Source organism: Coenobita brevimanus, chromosome 60, assembly GCF_032717465.1.
Source record: "Coenobita brevimanus isolate Jiangsu-jjx chromosome 60, ASM3271746v2, whole genome shotgun sequence".
NCBI classification, from domain to species: Eukaryota; Metazoa; Arthropoda; class Malacostraca; order Decapoda; family Coenobitidae; genus Coenobita; species Coenobita brevimanus.
Window position 1 is genome coordinate 41758705 of NC_137013.1, and position 7107 is coordinate 41765811.

The window sequence follows — 7107 nt, forward strand, 5'->3', positions numbered from 1 at the left end:
TGTGTGTGTGTGTGTGTGTGTGTGTGTGTGTGTGTGTGTAATTCACCGGGTCGGTTAGGATCACGTGATGGTTTGTGATCATCGGCATTTTACCCTCCCGGAAGAGAGCTGAGAGCTCATATAGTCCGATCTAAGGGCAAAGCCTTGACCTTCACACACGCACACACCCATCCTCTTGCTCAAGGAGGACAGTGACCACCGCTTTGTCAGTGAAACTTTTTCGCATCCCGAGCAAGGCGCGAACCCCCGTCTTAGCAGATGCTAGGCGAGAGCGTTACCACTGCACCAGCGTGTGTGTGTGTGTGTGCATTCGTACTTGCAAGCCGTGTTGCCATTTTCGTACAATCACAAGCAAAGGTTCGTCGACAGTCCCTTGCCAGCATTGTTTCCAAACGTTTCTTCCTCGAACGTAAGAGTGTATCATTAATTGTCCATTTGTGTTGTATGCTTAAAATTGCTGATGTCCCGTATGAGAGAGAGAAAGGGAGGGTCTTGTCACATCTTGCATCGCCACAACCGACAGGAAAACGTCGATCTGGGACAAGAATTCGCTTGCTGTACCTGTGTGTTTTTTTTTTTTTTTTTTTTTTTTTTGCACTTCCTTATACTAATATACCTAAGCTGTGAAGGGCTTGGTATGTGTCTTTGCCCATAGATTCTCCTTAATACAATGTGTCAGGGAGGGGAGTGACGGACGTGCCCAAAGTGTGAAGCAGACGCAGGGAAATAGTGAATGAACTTTTATCCCTGACTCTGCATAAAATAATGGTAGTAGTAGTAATAATAATAATAATAATAATAATGATGATGATAATAAGTAATAATAATAATAGTAATAATAACAACAATAAAGACTGGAGATTAGTAGCAGATATAAAACACTATCTCGTCTGGTAGGGTGGCCACGTGGTGTGTCTGCACGTGGTGTGTGGCCTTCTGCACGTGGCTGACTTGCCGCCTTTGATGCACACTTCTTGCGGGATTTCTTATGAGATGGAGACCGTCTTGTTTTTTTTTTTTCCGTGTGTGTGTGTGTGTGTGTGTGTGTGTGTGTGTGTGTGTGTGTGTGTGTGTGTGTGTGTGTGTGTGTGTGTGTGTGTGTGTCTCTCTCTCTCTCTCTCTCTCTCTCTCTCTCTTTAAACCACGAACGTCATACTTGTCGCAGCACGTAGATCAGACAAACAGCACGTGTGGAATCCAGCTTTCACGTGCAGCTGGATGTACAGTTGTGCGCAAGAACAACACTCCACTTTTGAAGCCAAGGATTATGACACACACACACACACACACACATACACACACACACACACACACACACACACACACACACACACACACACACACACACACACACACACACACACACACACATACACACACACACACACACACACACACATACACACACACACACACACACACACACATACACACACACACACACACACACACACACACACACACACACACACACACACACACACAGAAGCAGGCAGGAAGAGTGCTGTAAAAAGCAATGGCCCTTAACCCGGGATAATAGAACACAACCCTAGCATGCTCTCTCTCTCTCTCTCTCTCTCATTTTGATTTGTTCATAGTAACATCTTACCTTTGTACTTTTTCCATATCTTATTTTTGTTTCGTATTTCTTCTGTCCATAATTCATCACTACCATCATCATCATCATCATCATCATCATCATCATCATCATCATTTCCAGACGTCCAAATCCAGAGCTCATCCAGTGTGTCCGTTTTCGAAATCATCATCATCATCATCATCATCATCATTCTCTTTTTCCCCGGGTATCATACGGTGGGCAGGATTTAGAGAAGTTACCCTCGAAAACTAGAACTATTTACAGTGCCCAGCGAAAATGGGTCACGCTTTCCCTCCCTCATCATTCGAGGTTAGAGAGAGGGAGGGAGAGAGAGAGAGAATTTGAGTTATAATTATTCTTAACACTTCGTAGTATAGTTTCCTAATTTTATCCTTTTCTTCGCGTTTTTCCTCCCTGTGTTTGTATCATTCTGCTTCCTGTCATTTGCGTTTTCGTTCATCCGCTCTTGGGTAGGGTTGTAGTGGTGCGGTAGTGGGCTGCTGAGTGGAAGGACTTGAGACCCATTCGAAGCTGGTTTGGGGATCATGTTTTTATTTGTGTGTGTGTGTGGTTTTGTCTCATCCATTCCCCCCCCCCTTTTTTTTTTTTTTTCGTCTATCCTTTCGTATGTCCATCCATTTTTCTTTTTCCCATCGTCTTCCATCAATTCCTTCAAGTATTCCGACTCTCTCTCTCTCTCTCTCTCTCTCTCTCTCTCTCTCTCATGTCCACATCTTCCTTCCTTTATCCTTTCTTTCGTCTATCCTCTTCTCTTCCCTCTTTCCTTCATCCACTCTTCCTCCATTTTTCTTCTCATCTCTCTCCCATCTTGTTCTTTCTTCTCTACCGGTGTGTTTCCAGTGACCTCTCCTTTCCTCCATTGAGCGTGGAGGGAAGGAGGAAGAAAGGAGGAGGCGGAGGAGCGATTGGGAAATGGAGGGAGGTAGGACAGAAAGAAGAGGGTGGAGGGGAGGGAAGGAAGGAAGAAGGATGGGTGGGAGGGAGTCAAGAAAGGAAGGAGGGAGGGATAAGATGAAGAAAGGAGTGTGAAATGGTGAGAGGGAGAAAAGGAGGGAGGAAAGTAAGGAAGAAAGCCAAGTGGGAGGGAGAGAGGAAAGGAAGAAGGGAGGGAGGATAAGGTTGGGTGGCGTGAGGGAGAGAAAGAGGAGAGAAGGTGGGAGGGAAGATAGTAAGGGAGGAAGGAAATTGGGAAGGAGGGAGAGAGAGAGGGCCTAGGGAGGGTAGGTAGATTTTGCTTTTTTTCCCTTCCTACCTTCCATTTTTTTTCCCTCCGCTCAGTGTTGGTAGAGAAAGAGTGAGGGAGAGGGGGGCGGAGGAAAGAGGAGTAGAAGGGAGAGGATTTGGGAGGAAAGAACGGATGGGTAGGAGGACAAGGGGGAGAATTAATTGATAGAAGTAAAGGAAGAGGATGGGGAAATACTAGGGAAAGAAAATATGAAAGAAGGGGGAGAAGAAGAAGGGGAGGAGTGATAAGTGTGTGTGTGTGTGTGTGTGTGAGGGAGAACAGGGAGAATCTTGAGAGAGAGAGAAAGAGGGGAGAAGAGGCCATGACAGCGAAGGAGGAATAGTGAAAGAATGAAGAGAGAGAGAGAGAGAGAGACTGGAGATACTAGAAAGTGAAGGGAAAGCAAAAAGAGAGAGAGGAGGAAGGGGAGACGTGAGGGAGGAAAGAAGCAAAAGGAGAAGGCTTGTGAGAAAGGGGGGGAGAGAGAGAGAAGGGGAAGAGAGCAATAATTTTGGAGGGGAGGAGGGAAAAAGAGGGAGGTAAATGGAGCGAGATGGAGGAAGCAGATGGAGGGGAGGGGGAGGAAGAAAGGAATGGAGGGGGGAGAAAGAGAGAACAAATGAGGGAGATGAAGAAAACAGATTGAAGTATTGACGAGGAGGGGGAGGAGCCATGAATGGAGAGAGAGAGAGCGGCAGGAAGCAACGTAGAGGAAAGAGACGGTAAGAAAATTTAAAAAGTGGTAAGAGCTGGGGAGGGAGTGGATAAGATAGAGTGGAAGGGAGGGAGTGGATAAGAGAGAGAGAGGAAGGAAGGGAGGGAGAGAGAGAGAAAGAAAAGGAGGGAGAGAGAGAGATAGGAAGAAACTCATGGGAAGGAGATGGTAAGAATAGTAAAAATGTGGAGAGGGATTGGGTAAGAGAGAGAGAGGAAGGGAGGGAGGGAGTGGGTGAGAGAGAGAAAGAAAGGGAGGGAGAGAGAGAGCTGGTCTTTCCCTATTCAGTCCATCCCTTCCCTTCCCCTCTCTTCTTTTCACTCCCCTACCATGTAAAGAGGAGCAAGAAAGGCATAACGTATAGGGGAAAAGAGCACCCTATTTCCACCCTTACGATCTAGTACTGTAAGGGCGAAAATGATGGTGGGGGAGAGGTGGGGTTTCTGACGGTAAGGTGGGCTCTGATTACGTCATGGTGGGTTATGCAGAGAGAGAGAGAAGGGAAGGGGATGAGAGAGGGAGAGGAGGGAAGGGAATAAGAGAGAGAGAGAGAGAGGAAAGAAGGGAATAAGAGAGAGGGGAGGAAAGGGAACGGGATGAGAGAGAGGGGAGAGAAAAGGATGGAAGGAAGGGGAAAAAAAAAGGGAAAGGGAAGGGATGGGAATGAGAGAGGATGGGGAGGGGAAAGGAGGGAAGGAAAAAACAGAGGGAGGGAAGGGAAGGAGATGAGAGAAAGAGAGAGAGATACGAGAAGGAATGGGAAAAAGAAAGGGGGTAGGAAGTCTTGAAGGGCATGTAAAGAAAGATTAGTTAATTATGGAGGGAGAGAGAGAGAAAGGAGGTTGGAAATTGGGAATGTCATGTAAAAACAATGATTATAAATATTTGTGAGGGGAGAAGATAAAAGAGACGTGTAATTACGAAGTTCTTAGCATCGAGAATGTGTGTGTGTGTGTGTGTGCGAGAGAGAGAGAGAGAGAGGTAGACTTTGATAGATAGAGAACAAGAATATGAATACATTTACATATTAAAGAAAGGAAGGGACGCGATGAGATAGGGAGGTGTAGGGGGGGGGGAGAGGATTTGGCAAGAGGAGGGAGGGAGGGAAAGTGGGGAGGAGACAAGTAGATGGAGAGAAAGGCGTGGAGGAATATGAAAGGAGGAAGAGAAGTACTGTAGATGGAGGGAGGAAGTTCACGGGAGGAAAGTAGGGAAAGGGAAAGTGAGGAGAATAAAGAATATTAAGCACTGGGGGAAGAGAGAGAGAGTGTGTGTGTGTGTGTGTGTGTCCCGGAAATGTCACAACCAAACTTTTGAGCGAGAGTGAAATGTGAGGAAGGAGGGAGAGAGGGAGGGAGAAGGAGAAAGAAGCGAGGAGGAAGACGGGAAACAAAGAAGGAAAGGAGGAATTAGGAATATCGTTGTGTTTTTGCATTAGTGGAATCAAACACTCTCTCTCTCTCTCTCTCTCTCTCTCTCTCCCGGAACTAAAGTATGAATAGTGAGAGAAGGAAAAGACAAATAAATGGGAAAAAGTCCCATTAAAGAAGGAATGATGGAGGAAAGGAGTGAAGAAAAGGAGGAAGGCTGGAGAGAGAGAGAGAGAGACGGAAGGATAATGGAGGGAGAGAAGGTAGGAGGGAAGAAGGTAAAGGTGAATTAAATGGATTAAAAGAGAAGGATAGAAGGGGGCCAAAGGATGAAGGATGTGGAAGGATGGAAGAGAGGAGCTATAAAGGCAGTAGGATATAAGGAAGGAAAGGCTAATGAACTGAAGGAAAGAAGGCAGGGAGGTTGGTAAGGACTGGAATGAGGAGAAATGTGAAGAGGGATAGAAGAGAAAAGAATGAAAGGGAAATAAGGACGATGGAATTAAGAAGGAAAAATAAGATGGAGGGAGGAATGACGGAAGGAGGGAAAATAAAGGGGGAAGGAAGGAGGGAATTAAAGGGAGGAAGGAAGGAGGGAAACACAGGGAGGAATGAGAGAACGAAGGGACGGTGGAATGAAGGAAGGAGAGAAAGGAAGAAGAGAGGAGGGGGGGGGGGTCAAAATCTCCAGGTAATATAACCACTTTCAATGGATTTCTTCTACCTGTTCGGGGGGGAGGGGGTCAGCCAAGATGGAGGGGAGAGAGGGGGGGAGATAACTGAGGTTTGGGGGAGAGAGAGGGAGGGGGGGAGGGGAGAATAGAAAGAGTAATGGGAATAAGAAAGGAGAGTAAAAAAGAGTGATGAAAATAGTGTGTGTGTGTGTGTGTGTGTGTGTGTGTGTGTGTGTGTGTGTGTGAGAGAGAGAGAGAGAGAGAGAGAGCCAGTCTAGCACTCAAAAAAATGGAGTGGATGAAAGCGAAGGAGATGGAGAGATAGGGAAGAGAAAGGAACTATAGGCAGGCTAATGGATGGTGGTAGTTGTGGTTGTAATGTTGGTTGGTGGGGATAGTGGTAGTTGTGGTTGTAATGTTGGTTGGTGAGGAGGGTGGTAGTTGTGGTTGTGATGTTGGTTGGTGAGGATAGTGGTAGTTGTGGTTGTAATGTTGGTTGGTGAGGATAGTGGTAGTTGTGGTTGTGATGTTGGTTGGTGAGGATGGTGGTAGTTGTGGTTGTAATGTTGGTTGGTGAGGATAGTGGTAGTTGTGGTTGTAATGTTGGTTGGTGAGGATGGTGGTAGTTGTGGTTGTAATGTTGGTTGGTGAGGATGGTGGTAGTTGTGGTTGTGATGTTGGTTGGTGAGGATAGTGGTAGTTGTGGTTGTAATGTTGGTTGGTGAGGATAGTGGTAGTTGTGGTTGTAATGTTGGTTGGTGAGGATAGTGGTAGTTGTGGTTGTAATGTTGGTTGATGAGGATAGTGGTAGTTTTGGTTGTAAAATTGGTTGGTGAGGATAGTGGTAGTTGTGGTTGTAATGCTGGTGAGGATAGTGGTGGTTGTGATTGGTTGTCCTGGTAATGGTGGTTGTGGTGTATGAACATTGTGGTTAACGATGGTGGTGGTTGTAGTAATTGTGGCAATTCCTGGTATAGCGAATGTTTGTTGTGATGGTGGTTTGTGAGCGAGAAATGCTGGTAGTGGTAGGTGAGTGCTGGGAATTGTGGTTGAGGAAGTGAGAGAATGTTGGTAGGTGAAGTTACAGTAAAGGAATATTGGTAGGTAGAGGATGGTGGTGGTGGTGAGAATGGTGGTAGTGATACAGAGGAATGCTGATAGTAGTGGGAGTGGTAGGAATGTTGGTAGCCAGATGGTGTTGTGGGAGTGGTAGGAATACTGGTAGGTGGAGGATGGTGGTGGTTGTAATGTTGGTAGGCAGTGAGTGATAGTGTTGATGGTAGAAATGTTGGTGGTGGTAGGAATTTTGGTAGTGATACTGGGCCTGAGGAATGTTGGTAGTAGTGGGAGTGGTAGGAATGTTGGTAGGTGGTGGTGGTGGTGGTGGTGGTGGTGGTGAAATCACTTGACGGCTGATAGAATGGAAAGCAGCAGACAAGTAAAAACTCTACTCAGGACAGGGATATCGAACCCAATGGAAACACTGTCTGCACTAACCAATT